This window comes from Pinus tabuliformis, chromosome 8 (assembly GCF_031772625.1).
Source record: "Pinus tabuliformis cultivar Carrire ecotype Pingquan chromosome 8, CPIR1, whole genome shotgun sequence".
Classification (NCBI taxonomy): domain Eukaryota; kingdom Viridiplantae; phylum Streptophyta; class Pinopsida; order Pinales; family Pinaceae; genus Pinus; species Pinus tabuliformis.
The window spans coordinates 1,203,809,776-1,203,822,296 of NC_142294.1; positions in this window are offsets into that span (position 1 = coordinate 1,203,809,776).

The window sequence follows — 12,521 nt, forward strand, 5'->3', positions numbered from 1 at the left end:
GGTTGTTTTGTGTCTATCTTCTCACTGGATCTGGATTTGATAGTACCCAGACTTCATGTCAAATTTGCTAAACACCTTACTGTGCTGAATCTTTTGCATAATCACTTCGGGTCTTGGCAATGGATAATTAAAATTCTGAGTGATGGCATTAAGAGGTTTATAATTAATAACCATTCTTGGTTTACCTCTTACGATCTCAGAATGATTTCTTACTAGAAATGCAGAACATGCATAGTGAGATTCACTCGGCTCGATCAGTTGCATCTTTAGTAATTCTTGAATTTGATTCTTTATTTCTTGTTCATCGGCTGGTGTGCACGGAATCAGCTTTCCCTTTACTCCATTGTCATGTAAGGTGACTATTTCTTGCATCGGACTTTCAGTTTCCCAAAATTGTTGTGGATTATCCGAGCAACTCTTTAGAAGTCTCTGGTAGATATCTTTCTGCTCTGTAGACCAATTAGTGTCAATGCATGCTAACTGTTTTTACATGTATGAAATTGTTGCAAAGTACATATTTGACTATTTTTTCTGTGACTAATTTGATTGTGACCTTGAGCAACCCAAACAAAGGCCAGTATCAAATGAGAGTTGGTTCCCTTCTTATTCAACAATTAACACTAGTTCATTTCTCATATTTTGGCATTAGTTTTTTGAGTGAAGACAACAATAAAGGAAGTAGTCCATTCATGAATATGTTGGGAAAGCCTTTGGGATACATGACAATAGATGAAAAACATAGAGTAATGAATATATCTTGCAACTATTTGCAATTACACCTTCCCACAGTTATGATTCAAGAAGTTCTTCAGTTATGTACTCGACCACTGATTTTGCAATTAATGCAACAATAGTAACAACAGAAGCCTGAAAGGAGTTTGACCAACACTGAAATAAATATTTGAAATGCCATGAACCATTGTTGAGATGTCTATTTGATTGGACTAATATTTGTTTTAGTCTCCAAAACAGAGAGGAAGCAAAAGAAGAGAATATGACAAGAGGAGTAGCACAATGACAAGCGAAGCACCCTGTTTGTCATTGATGTCAAAGGGGGAGAGAATGCCAAAAAAAGGAGGAATGACCAACAATATTACGTCAGCGAAATAAGATGGAGCAAGGAGATGAAATCTCCACCTTAACAATGCATCATAATAGGGTTACCTTTCCTACCCAAGAATTTTTCGAAAGCCATCAATCCCCTGCGAGTGCGTTTGCAAATTTGAATTTTCAAAAAAAAAAAAAAACAACAACGACAACAACCACCGATGTAATTGAATGATCTTGCCCTCATGTCAACCCCTTCACCCAACAAACGTGTCTATTCATAACAATTCTTCCTCTCCATTTGAAGAACAGGAACTCGGCTAAGATACACAAAAGTAGATCATATCTAATGAGTTCACAACTCGTGAACTAAGAACTGTTCAAGGAGACAAGATGAGGGATCAAGGAGCATTTTTTCTGGTTTTTGGTTTTACTTTTTGTATCTTGCAAACTCGGCCCTAAAAGCAGATCTATGTAGCCCGACCCTGAGGCATACTTCTACAACTATGTGTCTCAACCCCTACCATTATGTATTTCGGCCTCTGCAACCCTATATCTCTGCCATATGTGACTCAACTTGTGCACAGATTTGGGATCATTTGTCATATCGATGATTCGTCTGTGAGGCATAGGACCGAGAGTCTGAAGTAATTTTTGTGCAAGGAGATCAAGATATCTCTATGGGAAGGGGTCGAGACCCTATGGATGATATCTGAAATAAGACTGATTTTTGTGATGCGTTGATATTTATGACAGAGGTCTGAACCTATGGTTGAATTTTGTAATAAAGGGCCAAATCATTCTGAGTGAACCTGGTAGAAGACATTGAAGAAGATTCCTTTGGTGATCCTATAATAAACCGTGCAAACTTAAGAACAAGCTTTTTAGAAGACCTGTATACAAATTGACTTGTTGCAGACCTGGAGTTGATTTGTGGACCTGAAATAGAAAGCCTATTGAAGACATTATAGCAGAGAATATTGGAGACATCATTGTAGACCATTGAAGAACTGGCTAGTGCAAACATTGGAGCAGATATAGTGTGGACCTTTATTGCATACAATCCTTCTAGAAGATGTTGTAGCAAAGACCGTTGTTGCAGACAGTGTTGCAGACCCTTTGAGGATTGTAGTGCAGACCGAGTGCAGACCTTGGAGCAGGTCATTGAAGATATTGTTGGAGATCTTGGTGCAGACCTAGATGCAGATCTAATTGGAGACGTATAGTCCAAGTGGCGATATCTAAGACAGAAAGAAGTAACCTGAAGATTGCTTGGAGCATGAAGAACATTAGTTGGAGAGCAGATTGAAGACCTGAAGATCTAGACATCAGATTAAATAAAACTTGTAGTTGTGTTGGTGCTCAGCTTGGAGATAGGAGTCTCTCGTGGGTTGGTGCCCACATTCACTGAGTTGATGCTCAGTTTGGGGGATTGGAATCTCCTGTAGGTTGGAGCCTACAAAAGGTACATGTTGGTGCCTATAGTTGTTGTTGAGGATTTGTGTCCTTATGATGTAGACCAGGTTGGTGCCTGGAGTTGTATGTTCAGGCTGGAGCCTAAATGTGTTAAAGTGGTTTGGTGTCCTCATGTCCTCATACATGTACTCAATTATTCTTATAAAAAGCTTTGGAAAATAAGTATGTGTGTTCATCATTGTTTATTGTTATAATCATTGATGTCATTGTTTTGAAGTGAAAATAGTTGAGATATTGATTCACCCCTCTCAATATCTGTGTGTTCTCCAACACCAACCAGTGTTGTGTCCACCGTAAGAATGACATTTGCAATACGCATGCCAACCAGTGTTGTGTGCACCGTAAGAATGACATTTGCAATACGCATGCCAGAAATACAAATGAACTATTAGAAAATCCCTTGGCAATGGTAGCAATTGTGATCCATATTGCATTAATCATTTCATACAGAGATCTGTAACCTGTACTATCAATTCCATTAGTAATTGTCCAAGTTGAGTTAGGATCCCATATGCTTAGTCCATCATCTTTAAAGACTGATCTCTTGTTGGCTCTGTCTTGGGGCAGCAAAGATATCCTTCACATTAATTCAATAAACTGGCGAATAAAGGAGTGGATCAGTCCTGTAGCAATGCGCTCAGATGCTTGATCATGGACGCAATCTTGGAAGAAATAATGTACCTTGAGTCTGAGAAAGCAATTCCCAGTCAACAATTGCAAAGCTGGAAAGGAACTTGGCCAATTTGGCTTCCAGGAATGACAGGTCGGCTTCATCCAAAGAATAAACTCAAGTCAGCCCTACTATGATCAAAATCGTGTGAATGAATATGTATAAATACGTGATGACTCCCTCATTCAACCCCATTGAATTTGGTTAAGCAGAAGCAAGGAACTCGACGAGAAAAGAAGATAGGAAGATTCAGACTTGAGCACGATGTGAAGAGATCGAAGAAAGAAGTTTTTGGATGCTATATTCTGTTCTGGATCAAAGGTTATTGGTGAAATTTCTTCGTAGCTATACTGGAGAGTTGAGCTCAGCCTATGCATAGCAGATATCTCTGCCTTTTCGAGAACAAGAAATCGGCCTGTGGAGACTTGAAACAGACCTCGGTATGTGAACAAATCTCGGACTAGAGTGATCTGTAGCAGACTCAGCCTCTGATGACTTGTAATTAGTGTGAAAATTCGGTCTGGAACTCGTGCCCTGTACTTAGACTCCTGTGACAAATTCAGGGTCTGAAATATCAACCCTCCTATGGATATTCGGCCCTGTAGAAGAGACCTAGACTTCGGCCTCATATCTTTAACAAAAATTCAGTCTCTTTGTGGTAGAATACAGACCTGTTGACTCGGCCTCATATGTGAGAAAACTCGGACCTTATGAACAGAACTTTAAGCAGCACAATTAACTCTGTATTGGCGTTGTTTTTGAAATTTAATCTGACGATGACTTGGGAGTGTTTGGAACATAATTGAATACATTTTGAGATTTTTGAGACCTTTTTGGAGGAACTCTTAAATTCATATTTGAAGCAGATCTGAAACAAGCAAACTTGGAAACATTGTTGTAGATAGTTGTAAACCCATCTTGAGCAGATTCTTGAAAACTTCCTGGAGCAGTTGTTGAAGCTGATTTCGGAGACTTGAAGACACTTGTTGAACAGATCTTTAAGAGTCTTTATAAAAGTTTGGAGCCTTGTGAGAGATGAGGTTGGAGCGTGGATGTATATTTGAGGTTTGGAGTCGTCATACAAGATTGGAGCTTTGGAGCTTTGTGAGAAAACATGTTGGAGCTTAGATTTATATTTGAGGATTAGAGTTCTCATTAAAGGTTGCAGCGTTGAAAAAGTTAGAGATTTTGTTGTATAGTTAGGGTAAAAGAGGATTAGAGTGCTCAGTGTCTTTATTAATAAAAATATTTTTTTGTTCTACTTCTAATGTTCAAAAATATCAATTGGCATAACATAACAATTGAAAGAAATATTGATTCACCACCCCCAACCCCATCTCAATATTTTCAACATGTTAGGCATATCCAGCTAATTTTAATGGGCAATTGCATTTTTAGGAAAGAATGTGTTCAAAAATCTTAATTGGCATAATATAACAATTGAAAAAAATATTGATTCCCCAACCCCCTCTCAATATTTTCAACATGTTAGGCATATTCAGCTAATTTTAATAGGCATTTGCATTTTTAGGAAAGCGTGTGAAAGGTGAACGAGACGAAAAGGTCAAGCATAAAGGAAAAGGTCAAGCATAAAGCATATCACCCAAGCTTGCCAATAGAGTTGAGAGCACTAACTTTGGAGAATGATAGGTATCATTTGTGGCAAATTATTGTTAAATTGGCAACTAGGGCCAAACTCCATGTGGGTTGGCTTATTTCTGGCAGCTGATATTTTTATTGGATCTCTCTCGTCGAGAGGTGTAGGATTGATCCAAAGATCATCCGATTCCGATAAGTATTTATGGAGATATGAATTTATTTTGTTTATGTAATTATTATCAAGCCGATCAGCACATATGTAGGCTCTAGAAGCCCAAACGACGTGTCTATTCAACCTCTACATTTTTAGTATAAATAGATGAGGATTTTATGTCATTTAAACATATATTCTTGAGTGATCTCCTCCTCTCCATGTCTTGGGTTCTTGGAGAAGGAGTGATACACCAAGAGTGATATGTTGGCCTTATGAAAATACCCTAGCCACAGTACAACGCAGTCATGGTAAAACGCTGGTCCATACGCTGTTTATGAAAACTTATATTCATAATATACGTTGTTCACATTGGATACGTCATGGATGCTATACGTTGGTTTCATGTAGTCATGGGATCACGTTGATTATACACGGCCCTTGCAATAAACACAAGAAATTTGTATTCTTCTCTGGAATGTCGTGGGTGCAGAGGATCCGAAAAATGATGGACAGAACGTGCAATCCCTTCTGTGATCATGGAGCAGATCCGCATTAGGGCAAGGAGAGTGTAATTGCACCTCGGATGGGTTTAAGGTGTAGTAAGACTAGCCCTCGAATGGAAGCAAAAAGATTGGTTTTCGAATGGAAGGAGGATGACCCCGCACTATAGGAAGACTGGCTCTCGGATGACCTCGCATTACAGTAAGGCAACAGATCAGGTCTGACCACGCACTATAGGAAGACTGGCTCTCGGATGACCTCGCATTACAGTAAGGCAACAGATCAGCTCTGACCACGCACTATAGGAAGACTGGCTCTCGAATGACCTCGCATTACAGTAAGGCAACAAATCAGGTCTACAGATGGAATAGCATCACTGTAATCTTCACATGTCTCGACATTACAGTGTGGAACACTCAGCTTCCCAACAGCCCTAGATCATGTACATCAATGCATTCGTTACAGCAATTACTCCATACGCTGTCAATAGATAAGTCTTGGCATTTATTTATAGAGATACTATATTAGTCATATGGTCTCAGTCATATGCTGTCATAAATTCATAACACGTAGGGTCCATACGCAGTCATGAAGATACCCTTACACATGGTTCATATATATGATGTTCAATGTTGCTCATGTTATTACACGTTGTTCATATGTCATATATATATATATATATATATATATATATATATATATATATATATATATATATATATATATATAGATATAGATATAGATATATAGATACGTTGTTCATGTTATGCACAGAGATATCCAAATGCAGTCATAACAACAATCAAGGTATGGGGCCGTTGTAAATTCCTATAGCCGCAGTCATGCACTCACAATGACAAGGATCATGAGCAAAGATGGTTACAGTATCAACATAATGAGAATGATAAGAATGATATGTCTCCGATCATGATGGGCATGGGCAGCAAGATGATGCTAAGAGTAGATGAGAGCAGCTTAGTCATAGGGTTGCATGATAAAAGGCAGCAAGATAATTAATAAGATCATGGACATGGGAAACATGTTGATAATCATGATTAGTGCAGCATGGTGTAGTATGCAGTGGTGCAGCAAGAGAACCAGATGCAGCACAATGATAGGTGAAGGAGTCACCTTGGAGGATTAGTTGAAGCAGAATGTCTTCAACTGATCTCATCATTATAGGAGATGATCTATGCTCAGATCTAGACAAGTCAAAGTGTTGACTTCTGTTGTAAATGTACTCTCTCTCTCTTTCTCTGCTGAACTTTGAAGATAAAAGAAGATTTGATCAAAGGGTTTCCCCACACATTGTGGGGTTTGTCCCTGGCTCGCACCATATCTTGTGTCCTCTTGCCTTGGCTTGTCTTCTGCGTTTTATATTTATGTTCTATCTACAGTTTATCGTAATGCTGATGTGATTGCTAACTATGAAAATTTTATAAATTGCTCTAGCATAGAACATACCCAAAACTTAACATGGTATCAAAGCTGAGGTGAAGACAATGCCCAAGCAAGAGTGAAAGAGCTATCACCGAAGACAGTTGGGACAAGACAAAAGGATCAATGGGTTCCTCATAATTCACCTAGGGTGAAGTTGAAGCAGAGAATGTTATTAGAATGGCGCAGCAAAACTTCTGATGGCATCACTTCATTGGGAAGTTCAGATCTAAGGGTAGGAAGGAAAGGTAGATGTCTTGGTTATGAGTTCGGCCCTTATGCGAAGGAGTGCCCGAATGACAGAGATGCGGGTCATCAAAGACAATGGTCGATTCTTCCACGAAAGCAAGGAACCCCAAAATCTCTTTTATGTACCTAATTGAACCTGATGTCTATCTCGGAAATGGAAGTCAAAGGTTACAAGGTGGCACTTATCGATGGAAAGGTACGTGTTTGAAAATAGATTTTTTTAAAGATGTTTTTGAGTTCAGGGTTGTATCAAGTTGCAGGAAGTCCACTGGGGACCATGTCCATTGACTCAGCACCGGAGGTCTGTGAGACAGATGGTGACTAGGATGCTTGAATTCAAAAAGAAGCATGAAGGTACATGTCTGAAATGTACCGAAGGAAAATATTATAAGGGGACCATTCCCCTCATGCAGCAAGTTCACAGGTTTGGATCAACCCGAGGAGTTTGAGAATCATGATCAAGGAATCTCATGTATACAGGTGGAAGAAAGCCCTCTATGGCTTGAAGAAAAACACCTCGGGCAGAGTATGAGAGGATCAATAGCTGTCTAATGCAGCTGAGATTCACTAGGAGTGAAACCGATCCAAACCATTACTCGAAGGTTGTGGATGATAAACCTCTCGTACCGGCACTTATGTCTAACAGGTGCAGACCCTCTCATTTATAGGAGACAGAGGGAGTTGGATTCTGAATGTGAGAAGATAAGCTGCAAGCTTGTGACTGCCTCGAAGATCTTAACTTTCAGAAGTTATATGGTAATGATGTTGGACCAGATTTGGGAAATGCCTTTGAGTTTCATAAACTCATTCACATTGATGTACTTGGAGAACCTCCGTCTGGACATATGGGATGCAATTAGCATGGTGAGCTCATATTTGAGCCTCACTGGATTGGTGCCAAGAATCTTCTGAGATATCTTCAGGGCACAATCTCTCATGGATTGAGATACACTGGCGGAAATATGAAACCACATGATTATTCGAATGATGAGTGGGCAGGAAGTATGGAGGATCACTAGAGCACTTCCCAGTGTTGTTTCTCTTTGGAATCTGCCTCGATATCCTGGATGAGCAGGAAGCAGAAGTCAGTGACTCTGAGCAGAATACATTGCTGATAGCATGGCCTTCTGTGAGGCAGTCTGGTTGTTGAAACTCTTCAATGAACTGTTTGTACACATGATGGATACCACTGTGATTCTCTGTGACAACTAGAGGTGGGATTCGATTATTGAGGAATCTCGTATTCGACAATTGCTCCAGCAGATAGACATCAAATACTGCCTTATCTGGGATATGGTAAGTCGATGATCAAGGAGGCTCCATTGCACTGAGATGATGTACAGGACAAAGCCCCGAGGAAAGATCAAATTTGTGATTTTCCCGAACGACTTGGAGTCATCGAGAGACCTTTGTAAAAGGGTCCTGCATGTTGCATACATTGAGCTCTGGGAGCTCTGGAGGGCTTGCAGTTCTACTGGAGCAACATACAACCACAGGGTGACTCACCCTCCCCTGGTGGTGCGTACTGGAACAAGATGATTCGCTCTCTTGCGGGACAAGATGATACGATTTCTTGTGTATCAGGATGATTAGTTCTCCTGTGAGGCCTGGATTGATGTGTTCTCCATGGCGATTGTAGCAGGATTGATGTGTTCTCCTGTGAGGCCTGGATTGATGTGTTCTCCATGGCGATTGTAGCAGGATTGATGTGTTCTCCTGTGAGGCCTGGATAGATGTGTTCTCCATGGCGGTTGTAGCAGGATTGATGTGTTCTCCTGTGAGGCCTGGATTGATGTGTTCTCCATGGCAGCCTGGATTGATGTGTTCTCCATGGCGATTGTAGCAGGATTGATGTGTTCTCCTGTGAGGACAGGATTGATTAAGTTCTCCTGTCGAGGCATCCTACCCATGCAGTCTGGGACTCATGGGAAGTACCTCTCATCTGATCAATGAGCAGGGAAATGAAGTTAGGGACCATAGTAGTACCGATGGACGCATCGTTGTATCTATTGTACTCCCTACGCTAGGATGTCCTCCATTGATCTGGGATCAATGATATTGGTCTGGGACTAGTGGTAGGAGTTGTACATACTATGACGCTGACTTCGGGTCGGTTGAGACTGGTCTGGGACCAGTGGTACATACTCCGAGACTGACTTCGTGTCAGTGCAGTACTGGTCTAGGACCAGTGAGAGTGGTACATACTATGACGCTGACTTCGGGTCCGCTGAGACTGGTCTGGGACCAGTGGTACACTCTCTGAGACTGCGATACTGGTCTGGGACCAGGAGTGGTACCTACTATGACGCTGACTTTGGGTCGGTTAAGACTGGTCTGGGACTAGTGGTACGCACTCTGAGTCTGACTTCGGGCGAGTGGAGAATGGTATGAGACATTCTCAATCAATTCTTCTTCTTCATAGTTCAGCGGATATGAGTAGAGCAGAGCAGAGCCAGCAGGGCTGAGCAGAGCAGAGCTAGCAGAGCCAGCAGAGCTGAGCAGAGCCAGCAGAGCTGAGTAGAGTAGAGCAGAGCTTAGCAGAGCTAAGCTGAGCAGAGCAGAGCTAGCAGAGACAGCAGAGCTGAGCAGAACAGAGTTACCAAAGCCAGCAGAGATGAGTAGAGCAGAGCTAGCAAAGCCAGCAGAGCTGAGTAGAGTAGAGCAGCGCTGAGCAGAGCAGAGCTAGCAGAGCCAGCAGAGCAGAGCTAGCAGATCCAGCAGAGCAGAGTTGAGCAGAGTTGGGCAGAATAGTGCAGGGCACTGATGGCAGAGATAGTACAGTCGGACATATGGATCAGCAGATGGAGTTTCCCCTAGTTGAGAGGGAGTGTTAAATTGGCAACTAGGGCCAAACTCCATGTGGTTTGGCTTATTTCTGGCATCTGATATTTTTATTGGATCCCTCTCGTCGAGAGGTGTAGGATTGATCCAAAGATCATCAAATTCCGATAAGTATTTATGGAGATATGAATTTATTTTGTTTATGTAATTATTATCAAGCCGACCAGCACATATGTAGGCTCTAGAAGCCCAACCGACGTGTCTATTCAACCTCTACATTTTTAGTATAAATAGATGAGGATTTTATGTCATTTAAACATATATTCTTGAGTGATCTCCTCCTCTCCACGTCTTGGGTTTTTGGAGAAGGAGTGATACACCAAGAGTGATATGTTGGCCTTATGAAAATGCCCTAGCCGCAGTAAAATGCAGTCATGGTAAAACGCTGGTCCATATGCTGTTTATGAAAACATCTATTCATAATATACGTTGTTCACATTGGATACGTCATGGATGCTATACGCTGGTTTCATGTAGTCATGGGACCACGTTGATTATACGCAGCCCTTGCAATAAACACAAGAAATTTGTATTCTTCTCTGAAATGTCGTGGGTGCAAAGGATCCGAAAAATGATGGACAGAACGTGCAATCCCTTCTGTGATCATGGAGCAGATCCGCATTAGGGCAAGGAGAGTGTAACTGCACCTCGGATGGGTTTAAGGTGTAGTAAGACTAGCCCTCGAATGGAAGCAAAAAGATTGGTTTTCGGATGGAAGGAGGATGACCTCGCACTATAGGAAGACTGGCTCTCGGATGACCTCGCATTACAGTAAGGCAACAGATCAGGTCTGACCAAGCACTATAGGAAGACTGGCTCTCGAATGACCTCGCATTACAGTAAGGCAACAGATCAGCTCTGACCACGCACTATAGGAAGACTGGCTCTCGGATGACCTCGCATTACAGTGAGGCAACAGATCAGGTCTACAGATGGAATAGCATCACTGTAATCTTCACATGTCTAGACATTACAATGTGGAACACTCAGCTTCCCAAAAGCCATAGATCATGTACATCAATGCATTCATTACAGCAATTACTCCATACGCTGTCAATAGATAAGTCTTGGCATTTATTTATAGAGATACTATATCAGTCATATGGTCTCAGTCATATGCTGTCATAAATTCATAACACGTAGGGTCCATATGCAGTCATGAAGATACCCTTACACATGGTTCATATATACGATGTTCAATGTTGCTCATGTTATTACACGTTCATATGCCATATATATATATATATACGTTGTTCATGTTATGCACAGAGATATCCATATGCAGTCATAACAACAATCAAGGTATGGGGCCGTTGTAAATTCCTATAGCCGCAGTCATGCACTCACAATGACAAGGATCATGAGCAATGATGGTTACAGTATCAACATAATGAGAATGATAAGAATGATATGTCTCCGATCACGATGGGCATGGGAAGCAAGATGATGCTAAGAGTAGATGAGAGCAACTTAAGCATAGGGCTGCATGATAAAAGGCAGCAAGATAATTAATAAGATCATGGACATGGGAAACATGTTGATAATCATGATTAGTGCAGCATGGTGTAGTATGCAGTGGTGCATCAAGAGAACCAGATGCAGCACGATGATAGGTGAAGGAGTCACCTTGGAGGATCAGTTGAATCAGAATGTCTTCAACTGATCTCATCGTTATAGGAGATGATCTATGCTCAAATCTAGACAAGTCAAAGTGTTGACTTCTGTTGTAAATGTACTCTCTCTCTCTTTCTCTGCTGAACTTTGAAGATAAAAGAAGATTTGATCAAAGGGTTTCCCCACACATTGTGGGGTTTGTCCCTGGCTCGCGCCATATCTTGTGTCCTCTTGCCTTGGCTTGTCTTCTGCGTTTTATATTTATGTTCTATCTGCAGTTTATCGTAATGCTGATGTGATTGCTAACTATGAAAATTTTATAAATTGCTCTAGCATAGAACATACCCAAAACTTAACATGGTATCAGAGCTGAGGTGAAGACAATGCCCAAGCAAGAGTGAAAGAGCAATCACCGAAGACAGTTGGGACAAGACAAAAGGATCAATGGGTTCCTCATAATTCACCTAGGGTGAAGTTGAAGCAGAGAATGTTATTAGAATGGCGCAGCAAAACTTCTAATGGCATCACTTCATTGGGAAGTTCAGATCTAAGGGTAGGAAGGAAAGTTAGATGTCTTGGTTATGAGTTCGGCCCTTATGCGAAGGAGTGCCCGAATGACAGAGATGCGGGTCATCAAAGACAATGGTCGACTCTTACACGAAAGCAAGGAACCCCAAAATCTCTTTTATGTACCTGATTGAACCTGATGTCTATCTCGGAAATGGAAGTCAAAGGTTACAAGGTGGCACTTATCGATGGAAAGGTACGTGTTTGAAAATAGATTTTTTTAAAGATGTTTTTGAGTTCAGGGTTGTATCAAGTTGCAGGAAGTCCACTGGGGACCATGTCCATTGACTCAGCACCGGAGTTCTGTGAGACAGATGGTGACTAGGATGCCTGAATTCAAAAAGAAGCATGAAGGTACATGTCTGA